The sequence below is a fragment of the Hydractinia symbiolongicarpus genome, chromosome 9 (assembly GCF_029227915.1).
Source record: "Hydractinia symbiolongicarpus strain clone_291-10 chromosome 9, HSymV2.1, whole genome shotgun sequence".
Classification (NCBI taxonomy): Eukaryota; Metazoa; Cnidaria; class Hydrozoa; order Anthoathecata; family Hydractiniidae; genus Hydractinia; species Hydractinia symbiolongicarpus.
In genome coordinates this window covers 8,680,903-8,692,786 of record NC_079883.1, presented here as the reverse complement: position 1 = coordinate 8,692,786, position 11,884 = coordinate 8,680,903, and the positions used below count along the sequence as shown (strand labels likewise).

The window sequence follows — 11,884 nt, the reverse complement described above, 5'->3', positions numbered from 1 at the left end:
TCCATTGGGCCACAGGGCCATGCTTATGACTTCGCCCCATCGTCATTTTGGCTTGCGCATTCGTTTTACTTACGACAGAATTCTTCGTGTTTGTAGCCATGAAAGAAAGGGACTTCTGTGAGTGAATTTTTTTACTGTGGTCTAATAAAAAAGTCGAAACGCAGTGCCCAATATATGAATTGCTCCTAATAGCCGGAAACAGGCCGTGTCGATGATGTAGGCCGACATACGCAACGCAAACCAAAGAACGCTTTATGAAAATCCTAACACGAGCGCGGAAGAAGCCCAAATTAACAGACTAGATGTAATGCTGAAGACCTCAAACTCCAGCAGCTTCTCTTGCAGACTATTGCGTCGTACTACAAATAAAAATTAACATGCTTTCGCATAGTCGCGGCACCCAAAACGGACATTATACGATGTACAGAAACACACATTTCTGTTTTCGCGCCAAATCAATTCCCGGGAGTGGTACTTTTACGTCCGCATACTTCGCACCGTCTTAAATTATATCTCATTTACACGGTAATGTTTAGTATACTTCTACTGTGATAACAAGCATCGTTTATCGTTGGATTGTTGTAAGAAAACATTAAAAATGAGTGAAGCAGCTTCTCCAAAGAAAATCGCACCCAAGAAGAAACCTGCTGCAAAGAAGACAGCTGATCACCCTAAATATGTGGACATGATCAAGGCTGCTATCGCTACCCTAAAGGAACGCGGTGGTTCATCTCGCCAAGCTATTACAAAATATATTCATGCAAATTACAAAGTTGCTGAAAACTCAGATCATCATCTGAAAATGGCTCTTAAACGAGGAGTAACATCAGGCGATTTGATTCAAACTAAAGGCACTGGTGCTTCTGGATCATTCAAGCTAGGTCAGGTAAAAAAAGAAAAACCTAAGAAAAAGGCCGCAGCAAAAAAGCCAACGGCAAAGAAGCCTACTGCAAAGAAAAGTACACCAAAAAAGAAGCCAGCAAAGAAGAGCACGCCAAAGAAAGCAGCAAAGAAGCCTGCCACAAAGAAAGCCTCGGCTAAGAAACCAGCAGCTAAGAAACCCACAAAGAAGCCTGTTGCTAAAAAACCTGCAGCAAAGAAGGTCAAAAAGACTCCCAAAAAGGCAGCAAAGAAGACCGCAAAAAAATAATTTGTGTGTATCTGGCTATTACATTAACAAACGGCTATTTTTATAGCCACACATTTACAAAAAAACATTATCTTGGTACAAAGTTAAACTTGTTTAAGTCACTTAAACAGTTAAAAAAGAGTAAATTTAAGATTAGATTCCCTAAGTTTAAGTATTTTCGTTTTTAAATTTCTTATTTTCTTGCTTTTACTTTTCTTGCCCTTCATATTTTTAACATTGTCAAACTTTATGTAGCATAAAATTTTTATGTAGCATAAAATTTAAACAGAAAGCAGGACAAAGTTTGATATAAAAAGCTAGCCGTAATATTTTTTATGGATGTGTGGCTATAAAAATAGCCGTTTTTTGTTTGGTAAGATGCTTAGGCACGTTCCCCACGAATTCTTCTTGCCAACTGGATGTCTTTAGGCATGATTGTAACTCGTTTTGCGTGAATGGCACACAAGTTAGTATCCTCGAACAAGCCAACAAGGTACGCTTCAGAAGCCTCTTGCAGAGCCATAACGGCTGTGCTCTGGAATCGCAGATCTGTTTTGAAGTCCTGAGCAATTTCTCGCACAAGACGCTGGAAAGGCAACTTGCGGATCAAGAGCTCGGTTGACTTCTGGTATCTTCTGATTTCTCTGAGAGCAACTGTACCAGGTCTGTAACGATGTGGTTTTTTCACTCCTCCAGTAGCTGGTGCGCTTTTCCTCGCAGCTTTAGTGGCGAGTTGTTTTCGTGGAGCCTTTCCTCCAGTAGATTTACGTGCAGTTTGCTTTGTACGAGCCATATTTTAAGAAGTCGATGTAGTACGGATACACAAGACGGTCTAAAATGCACTATCGCGCCAAAGTTTTATTTCTCATATTGATTGACAGCTAAGGTTCAAAACAAACCATTTGATTGGTGCTAAGAAAGTAATTTCTGATTGGCTGCATAATGACATTACGCTCATTACTTTAACATTTTTATAAAATCTGTGTTTTTTGGCTACGGGAAAACGGCTGTATCTTCTGATACACAAAAGCTTTTGACTTTTTTTTTTTTTAGTAAGTAGCAGAAGGTTTGGCGAATTCCAACGATGCCAAATTTATTGCCTTACTGAAACATTAAGACCACGAATTTTTAAAAAAACTACAGTTTTACTTAAAAAAATGTACAAAATGTTCGGAACATTTTGTAATGACGCAACTCTATTGGTTAATTAGGGTGTTTCCACGAGCAGTAGGTAATTTTATGGCCTCTTTTTAAAGCTGTCTGAATTCTGTTAACTCAAACGTTGTTTTTGTACTCGTTCTGTACGCAACTATATCAATATGTCTGGACGCGGAAAAGGAGGTAAAGGATTGGGAAAAGGAGGTGCTAAACGTCACCGAAAAATTCTTCGTGATAACATTCAGGGAATCACAAAACCTGCTATTCGGCGTCTTGCTCGACGAGGTGGTGTCAAACGTATCTCTGGCCTTATCTATGAGGAAACCAGAGGTGTACTGAAGGTTTTCTTAGAGAATGTTATTCGTGATGCTGTAACCTACACAGAGCACGCTAAACGCAAGACCGTTACCGCTATGGATGTTGTTTATGCCTTAAAACGTCAAGGAAGAACTCTTTACGGATTCGGAGGTTAAGCGTTGTCATTGCTCAACAAAAACGGCTATTTTTTATAGCCACAAATCTTTTAAAACATTACTTTGTGCACGCTTCCAAATTACACAATGTGTAAAGTCTTGTCACAGTTACATTTATTGCTATACGATACTATGTCATATATGACACAAAAAAAATTTAGAAATACTTTGTAGGGTTAATTTGCCTGGGAGTGTTTCCGTGAAAAGCTGGGTTAAGTTAAATGTAAGCAATAACATGGATCAATGTACTTGTCTTTTCTGCAAGTACAGCTAATAATACGTATGAAAAGTGAAGCTAATCCACACACACATGGGGAAGTATTTTAAATGTAGGCTAGTGTTCTTAAGCACATTATTTAGAAGTTTTATTAACTTCGGTTAACTTGTAGTGACGCCAAGTAAATGTTTTTTTAAAGATGTGTGGTCTTAAAAAAGACCGTTTGTGTTTGGTAGACGTTGGTTTACTTGCTGCTTGTGTATTTTGTGACGGCTTTTGTTCCTTCACTGACTGCGTGTTTTGCAAGTTCTCCAGGCAAGAGAAGACGTACTGCGGTTGAATTTCACGAGAAGAGATGGTCGACTTTTTGTTTTGAAGAGCCAAACGCGAAGCTTCGGAAGCAATGCGCTCAAAGATGTCGTTGACAAATGAGTTCATGATGCTCATAGCTTTGCTTGAACTCCGACATCTGGGTGAACTTGTTTCAAAACATTGTAGATGTAAATAGCATAACTTTCCTTTCTCTTTCTCTTGCGTTTCTTTTCACCAGTTCCACCAATCTTTCCTCCTTTTTTGCCGGCTCTTTTTTCACCTTTCTTGGCTACTTTAGGTGCCTGTTTTCCTCCTTTAGCTGCTGCGTCAGACATGGTTAAAAATTTTTGCTACTTAACTTGTAAATAAGCATTAAACTGCAAGTCAAAACTTTTTGTTTATAAGTAAAAAAATCGGATCGAATTCGATCCGAAAACGCCGATACGCAATTTAATTGGTTAAAAAAAAAATCTTTTGTTTAATACTTAATTATGATTGGTTAAAAAAACATGATTTCGATCCTATTTTTATGATGAAAAAACGAGTAAAGTTTATTTCGTTAACACTTACGTTAAATATTCGTACGTTTTTGTATTAACTTACAAATCAAATCGCAGTTATGTCTGGACGTGGAAAAGGTGGAAAAGCTAAGGCTAAAGCCAAGACAAGATCCTCAAGAGCTGGACTTCAATTTCCAGTCGGTAGAGTGCATAGATTCCTTCGTAGAGGGCACTATGCTAACCGAATTGGATCTGGAGCACCAGTTTACTTAGCAGCCGTCTTGGAATATTTATCTGCTGAGATATTGGAGTTGGCTGGTAACGCAGCAAGAGACAACAAAAAAGCTAGGATTATTCCAAGACATTTACAATTGGCTGTTCGTAATGATGAAGAATTAAACAAACTTTTGAGCGGTGTAACCATTGCAGCTGGTGGTGTTTTGCCAAACATTCAAGCTGTCTTACTCCCAAAGAAGAACGACAAAGGACAGAAGAAGTAAACCGCTACACTCAGAAAACAACGGCTATTTTTATAGCCACACATCTTTAAAAAAACATTGTTTTTTTCACAAAACTATAACCTTAAAGTCTAATAGATAATCCATGCATACGCCTTGTCCTAAGTAACTCAAAGAAATTAAATAAAAAAATTTGATCACAACGTCAAAATAAATTGCACGTATTTGCACCTACTAATGTCTACGGCCATACCACGATGAACACACCCGTTCTCGTCTGATCACGGAAGTTAAGCATCGTCGGGCCGGGATAGTACTTGGATGGGGGACCGCCTGGGAACTCCCGGTGTCGTAGGCTTTTCATTTTCATTTGCTGTGATATATTTCTTGTTATAACAATTAAGGAACGTGGCGGTTGTTGAAAGTGTTTCCTATGACATTTTCCTACGACATTTTCAGGTGATAGTACGAGAAAAAAGAGCTTTCAAATGCATACAAACTCGATCTATTGCCGATCATCCAATAACCCTGACGGAATGGCAAATAAAATAAAATTCCGCCGCCTTCCGAGGACTTATATCGCAATCACGTTTCGTAACAGCCAAGCGAGGTTTTACCTTAGCGTTTAAGTCACCACCGACATTTGGCCGCGCAACTTTTCTAAGCTCATTCATTTTGACTTAAGGAGGGGGCGAGCGCGGACGCAGGCCCCCACTACCAGAAATTGTACGGTCGAGTTACTGACGTTTGCAGTAATCGCAGAGGTCAGCCCAAGCGTAGTGCAATGCAAGAGCCTCACTCTGGAAGAAAACCCTCATTGATCAGTCTTTACTTCCCCGTCAGGTAAGTATGAGTTGGAACTGCACCGTAGCATGAGGGTACCCTTCAAAGTTTGTTAATGCTTGTGGCTTGAGTGTGTTATAAACTGCCGTGTCGCGGGGCATAGGCTGTATTCTCCCCCAGTGTACGCGTTTTGTTCCCGCCGTAGACTATGCAGAGTGCCGTCGGAAAGAGGACTGCTATTATTCTTTTATTGCTTATGTGGGCCGCCATCGGTAATAGTGCAACACCAAGGCAACCCGTGGTCACGGCGTGAATGAATCCACCTCCATGACCCAAGGCCAAAAATCAGATTAATATACTGACCATTCAGAGAATGGCCTACCAGATATTAAACTGATAAGAACAGATACTACACTTGATCTTAGCCATTAGGCCGAGAAGCGATAAAGAACAAGCGTTGCCATGATAGGCATCGTCCACACACCGTAACTGCTTGTGGAGCATGTCACGTTACTGTAAAGCTTACAACTGTCACCGCGTACGGATGGACGGCGACATAGTAAAAATCACGGCTGTTGATTTAGCCGTAGGATGGAGAGCGACTGTAGCGAGTGGATGGTAACTTACATGAATGCTAACAAAGGCGACGATACTAAGTGCGTGATATTACTTTCCAATATGTCTGCGTACATTCCGTTTATCAACGCATTACGCCAGAACGTGCGCGCGCGTTACACAGTAGACCATGCAGCCGAAATGCGACAGTGCGACCCTGCCAGGAGTCGAACCTGGAATCCCCTGATTCGTAGTCAGATGCCTTATCCATTGGGCCACAGGGCCATGCTTATGACTTCGCCCCATCGTCATTTTGGCTTGCGCATTCGTTTTACTTACGACAGAATTCTTCGTGTTTGTAGCCATGAAAGAAAGGGACTTCTGTGAGTGAATTTTTTTACTGTGGTCTAATAAAAAAGTCGAAACGCAGTGCCCAATATATGAATTGCTCCTAATAGCCGGAAACAGGCCGTGTCGATGATGTAGGCCGACATACGCAACGCAAACCAAAGAACGCTTTATGAAAATCCTAACACGAGCGCGGAAGAAGCCCAAATTAACAGACTAGATGTAATGCTGAAGACCTCAAACTCCAGCAGCTTCTCTTGCAGACTATTGCGTCGTACTACAAATAAAAATTAACATGCTTTCGCATAGTCGCGGCACCCAAAACGGACATTATACGATGTACAGAAACACACATTTCTGTTTTCGCGCCAAATCAATTCCCGGGAGTGGTACTTTTACGTCCGCATACTTCGCACCGTCTTAAATTATATCTCATTTACACGGTAATGTTTAGTATACTTCTACTGTGATAACAAGCATCGTTTATCGTTGGATTGTTGTAAGAAAACATTAAAAATGAGTGAAGCAGCTTCTCCAAAGAAAATCGCACCCAAGAAGAAACCTGCTGCAAAGAAGACAGCTGATCACCCTAAATATGTGGACATGATCAAGGCTGCTATCGCTACCCTAAAGGAACGCGGTGGTTCATCTCGCCAAGCTATTACAAAATATATTCATGCAAATTACAAAGTTGCTGAAAACTCAGATCATCATCTGAAAATGGCTCTTAAACGAGGAGTAACATCAGGCGATTTGATTCAAACTAAAGGCACTGGTGCTTCTGGATCATTCAAGCTAGGTCAGGTAAAAAAAGAAAAACCTAAGAAAAAGGCCGCAGCAAAAAAGCCAACGGCAAAGAAGCCTACTGCAAAGAAAAGTACACCAAAAAAGAAGCCAGCAAAGAAGAGCACGCCAAAGAAAGCAGCAAAGAAGCCTGCCACAAAGAAAGCCTCGGCTAAGAAACCAGCAGCTAAGAAACCCACAAAGAAGCCTGTTGCTAAAAAACCTGCAGCAAAGAAGGTCAAAAAGACTCCCAAAAAGGCAGCAAAGAAGACCGCAAAAAAATAATTTGTGTGTATCTGGCTATTACATTAACAAACGGCTATTTTTATAGCCACACATTTACAAAAAAACATTATCTTGGTACAAAGTTAAACTTGTTTAAGTCACTTAAACAGTTAAAAAAGAGTAAATTTAAGATTAGATTCCCTAAGTTTAAGTATTTTCGTTTTTAAATTTCTTATTTTCTTGCTTTTACTTTTCTTGCCCTTCATATTTTTAACATTGTCAAACTTTATGTAGCATAAAATTTTTATGTAGCATAAAATTTAAACAGAAAGCAGGACAAAGTTTGATATAAAAAGCTAGCCGTAATATTTTTTATGGATGTGTGGCTATAAAAATAGCCGTTTTTTGTTTGGTAAGATGCTTAGGCACGTTCCCCACGAATTCTTCTTGCCAACTGGATGTCTTTAGGCATGATTGTAACTCGTTTTGCGTGAATGGCACACAAGTTAGTATCCTCGAACAAGCCAACAAGGTACGCTTCAGAAGCCTCTTGCAGAGCCATAACGGCTGTGCTCTGGAATCGCAGATCTGTTTTGAAGTCCTGAGCAATTTCTCGCACAAGACGCTGGAAAGGCAACTTGCGGATCAAGAGCTCGGTTGACTTCTGGTATCTTCTGATTTCTCTGAGAGCAACTGTACCAGGTCTGTAACGATGTGGTTTTTTCACTCCTCCAGTAGCTGGTGCGCTTTTCCTCGCAGCTTTAGTGGCGAGTTGTTTTCGTGGAGCCTTTCCTCCAGTAGATTTACGTGCAGTTTGCTTTGTACGAGCCATATTTTAAGAAGTCGATGTAGTACGGATACACAAGACGGTCTAAAATGCACTATCGCGCCAAAGTTTTATTTCTCATATTGATTGACAGCTAAGGTTCAAAACAAACCATTTGATTGGTGCTAAGAAAGTAATTTCTGATTGGCTGCATAATGACATTACGCTCATTACTTTAACATTTTTATAAAATCTGTGTTTTTTGGCTACGGGAAAACGGCTGTATCTTCTGATACACAAAAGCTTTTGACTTTTTTTTTTTTTAGTAAGTAGCAGAAGGTTTGGCGAATTCCAACGATGCCAAATTTATTGCCTTACTGAAACATTAAGACCACGAATTTTTAAAAAAACTACAGTTTTACTTAAAAAAATGTACAAAATGTTCGGAACATTTTGTAATGACGCAACTCTATTGGTTAATTAGGGTGTTTCCACGAGCAGTAGGTAATTTTATGGCCTCTTTTTAAAGCTGTCTGAATTCTGTTAACTCAAACGTTGTTTTTGTACTCGTTCTGTACGCAACTATATCAATATGTCTGGACGCGGAAAAGGAGGTAAAGGATTGGGAAAAGGAGGTGCTAAACGTCACCGAAAAATTCTTCGTGATAACATTCAGGGAATCACAAAACCTGCTATTCGGCGTCTTGCTCGACGAGGTGGTGTCAAACGTATCTCTGGCCTTATCTATGAGGAAACCAGAGGTGTACTGAAGGTTTTCTTAGAGAATGTTATTCGTGATGCTGTAACCTACACAGAGCACGCTAAACGCAAGACCGTTACCGCTATGGATGTTGTTTATGCCTTAAAACGTCAAGGAAGAACTCTTTACGGATTCGGAGGTTAAGCGTTGTCATTGCTCAACAAAAACGGCTATTTTTATAGCCACAAATCTTTTAAAACATTACTTTGTGCACGCTTCCAAATTACACAATGTGTAAAGTCTTGTCACAGTTACATTTATTGCTATACGATACTATGTCATATATGACACAAAAAAAATTTAGAAATACTTTGTAGGGTTAATTTGCCTGGGAGTGTTTCCGTGAAAAGCTGGGTTAAGTTAAATGTAAGCAATAACATGGATCAATGTACTTGTCTTTTCTGCAAGTACAGCTAATAATACGTATGAAAAGTGAAGCTAATCCACACACACATGGGGAAGTATTTTAAATGTAGGCTAGTGTTCTTAAGCACATTATTTAGAAGTTTTATTAACTTCGGTTAACTTGTAGTGACGCCAAGTAAATGTTTTTTTAAAGATGTGTGGTCTTAAAAAAGACCGTTTGTGTTTGGTAGACGTTGGTTTACTTGCTGCTTGTGTATTTTGTGACGGCTTTTGTTCCTTCACTGACTGCGTGTTTTGCAAGTTCTCCAGGCAAGAGAAGACGTACTGCGGTTTGAATTTCACGAGAAGAGATGGTCGACTTTTTGTTTTGAAGAGCCAAACGCGAAGCTTCGGAAGCAATGCGCTCAAAGATGTCGTTGACAAATGAGTTCATGATGCTCATAGCTTTGCTTGAAACTCCGACATCTGGGTGAACTTGTTTCAAAACATTGTAGATGTAAATAGCATAACTTTCCTTTCTCTTTCTCTTGCGTTTCTTTTCACCAGTTCCACCAATCTTTCCTCCTTTTTTGCCGGCTCTTTTTTCACCTTTCTTGGCTACTTTAGGTGCCTGTTTTCCTCCTTTAGCTGCTGCGTCAGACATGGTTAAAAATTTTTGCTACTTAACTTGTAAATAAGCATTAAACTGCAAGTCAAAACTTTTTGTTTATAAGTAAAAAAATCGGATCGAATTCGATCCGAAAACGCCGATACGCAATTTAATTGGTTAAAAAAAAAATCTTTTGTTTAATACTTAATTATGATTGGTTAAAAAAACATGATTTCGATCCTATTTTTATGATGAAAAAACGAGTAAAGTTTATTTCGTTAACACTTACGTTAAATATTCGTACGTTTTTGTATTAACTTACAAATCAAATCGCAGTTATGTCTGGACGTGGAAAAGGTGGAAAAGCTAAGGCTAAAGCCAAGACAAGATCCTCAAGAGCTGGACTTCAATTTCCAGTCGGTAGAGTGCATAGATTCCTTCGTAGAGGGCACTATGCTAACCGAATTGGATCTGGAGCACCAGTTTACTTAGCAGCCGTCTTGGAATATTTATCTGCTGAGATATTGGAGTTGGCTGGTAACGCAGCAAGAGACAACAAAAAAGCTAGGATTATTCCAAGACATTTACAATTGGCTGTTCGTAATGATGAAGAATTAAACAAACTTTTGAGCGGTGTAACCATTGCAGCTGGTGGTGTTTTGCCAAACATTCAAGCTGTCTTACTCCCAAAGAAGAACGACAAAGGACAGAAGAAGTAAACCGCTACACTCAGAAAACAACGGCTATTTTTATAGCCACACATCTTTAAAAAAACATTGTTTTTTTCACAAAACTATAACCTTAAAGTCTAATAGATAATCCATGCATACGCCTTGTCCTAAGTAACTCAAAGAAATTAAATAAAAAAATTTGATCACAACGTCAAAATAAATTGCACGTATTTGCACCTACTAATGTCTACGGCCATACCACGATGAACACACCCGTTCTCGTCTGATCACGGAAGTTAAGCATCGTCGGGCCGGGATAGTACTTGGATGGGGGACCGCCTGGGAACTCCCGGTGTCGTAGGCTTTTCATTTTCATTTGCTGTGATATATTTCTTGTTATAACAATTAAGGAACGTGGCGGTTGTTGAAAGTGTTTCCTATGACATTTTCCTACGACATTTTCAGGTGATAGTACGAGAAAAAAGAGCTTTCAAATGCATACAAACTCGATCTATTGCCGATCATCCAATAACCCTGACGGAATGGCAAATAAAATAAAATTCCGCCGCCTTCCGAGGACTTATATCGCAATCACGTTTCGTAACAGCCAAGCGAGGTTTTACCTTAGCGTTTAAGTCACCACCGACATTTGGCCGCGCAACTTTTCTAAGCTCATTCATTTTGACTTAAGGAGGGGGCGAGCGCGGACGCAGGCCCCCACTACCAGAAATTGTACGGTCGAGTTACTGACGTTTGCAGTAATCGCAGAGGTCAGCCCAAGCGTAGTGCAATGCAAGAGCCTCACTCTGGAAGAAAACCCTCATTGATCAGTCTTTACTTCCCCGTCAGGTAAGTATGAGTTGGAACTGCACCGTAGCATGAGGGTACCCTTCAAAGTTTGTTAATGCTTGTGGCTTGAGTGTGTTATAAACTGCCGTGTCGCGGGGCATAGGCTGTATTCTCCCCCAGTGTACGCGTTTTGTTCCCGCCGTAGACTATGCAGAGTGCCGTCGGAAAGAGGACTGCTATTATTCTTTTATTGCTTATGTGGGCCGCCATCGGTAATAGTGCAACACCAAGGCAACCCGTGGTCACGGCGTGAATGAATCCACCTCCATGACCCAAGGCCAAAAATCAGATTAATATACTGACCATTCAGAGAATGGCCTACCAGATATTAAACTGATAAGAACAGATACTACACTTGATCTTAGCCATTAGGCCGAGAAGCGATAAAGAACAAGCGTTGCCATGATAGGCATCGTCCACACACCGTAACTGCTTGTGGAGCATGTCACGTTACTGTAAAGCTTACAACTGTCACCGCGTACGGATGGACGGCGACATAGTAAAAATCACGGCTGTTGATTTAGCCGTAGGATGGAGAGCGACTGTAGCGAGTGGATGGTAACTTACATGAATGCTAACAAAGGCGACGATACTAAGTGCGTGATATTACTTTCCAATATGTCTGCGTACATTCCGTTTATCAACGCATTACGCCAGAACGTGCGCGCGCGTTACACAGTAGACCATGCAGCCGAAATGCGACAGTGCGACCCTGCCAGGAGTCGAACCTGGAATCCCCTGATTCGTAGTCAGATGCCTTATCCATTGGGCCACAGGGCCATGCTTATGACTTCGCCCCATCGTCATTTTGGCTTGCGCATTCGTTTTACTTACGACAGAATTCTTCGTGTTTGTAGCCATGAAAGAAAGGGACTTCTGTGAGTGAATTTTTTTACTGTGGTCTAATAAAAAAGTCGAAACGCAGTGCCCAATATATGAATT

The 11,884-nt window shown here is 40.4% G+C and overlaps 6 non-coding genes across 6 annotated transcripts; 2 read left to right on the top strand and 4 right to left on the bottom strand.

Moving 5' to 3' along the window:
• The first annotated feature begins 4,486 nt into the window (after nucleotides 1-4,486).
• LOC130660964 (5S ribosomal RNA) lies at nucleotides 4,487-4,605 on the top strand. Its single transcript, XR_008988159.1, has one exon. It is a non-coding gene; the product is annotated as a 5S ribosomal RNA (ribosomal RNA).
• Nucleotides 4,606-4,933: 328 nt separating this feature from the next.
• Nucleotides 4,934-5,098, bottom strand: LOC130659749 (U1 spliceosomal RNA). The gene has a single exon (XR_008986954.1). It is a non-coding gene; the product is annotated as a U1 spliceosomal RNA (small nuclear RNA).
• Nucleotides 5,099-5,283: 185 nt separating this feature from the next.
• LOC130660801 (U2 spliceosomal RNA) lies at nucleotides 5,284-5,475 on the bottom strand. Its single transcript, XR_008987997.1, has one exon. It is a non-coding gene; the product is annotated as a U2 spliceosomal RNA (small nuclear RNA).
• A 4,863-nt stretch (nucleotides 5,476-10,338) lies between these two features.
• Nucleotides 10,339-10,457, top strand: LOC130660950 (5S ribosomal RNA). Its single transcript, XR_008988147.1, has one exon. It is a non-coding gene; the product is annotated as a 5S ribosomal RNA (ribosomal RNA).
• Nucleotides 10,458-10,785: 328 nt separating this feature from the next.
• Nucleotides 10,786-10,950, bottom strand: LOC130659748 (U1 spliceosomal RNA). Its single transcript, XR_008986952.1, has one exon. It is a non-coding gene; the product is annotated as a U1 spliceosomal RNA (small nuclear RNA).
• A 185-nt stretch (nucleotides 10,951-11,135) lies between these two features.
• Nucleotides 11,136-11,327, bottom strand: LOC130660800 (U2 spliceosomal RNA). Its single transcript, XR_008987996.1, has one exon. It is a non-coding gene; the product is annotated as a U2 spliceosomal RNA (small nuclear RNA).
• Nucleotides 11,328-11,884: the final 557 nt, after the last annotated feature.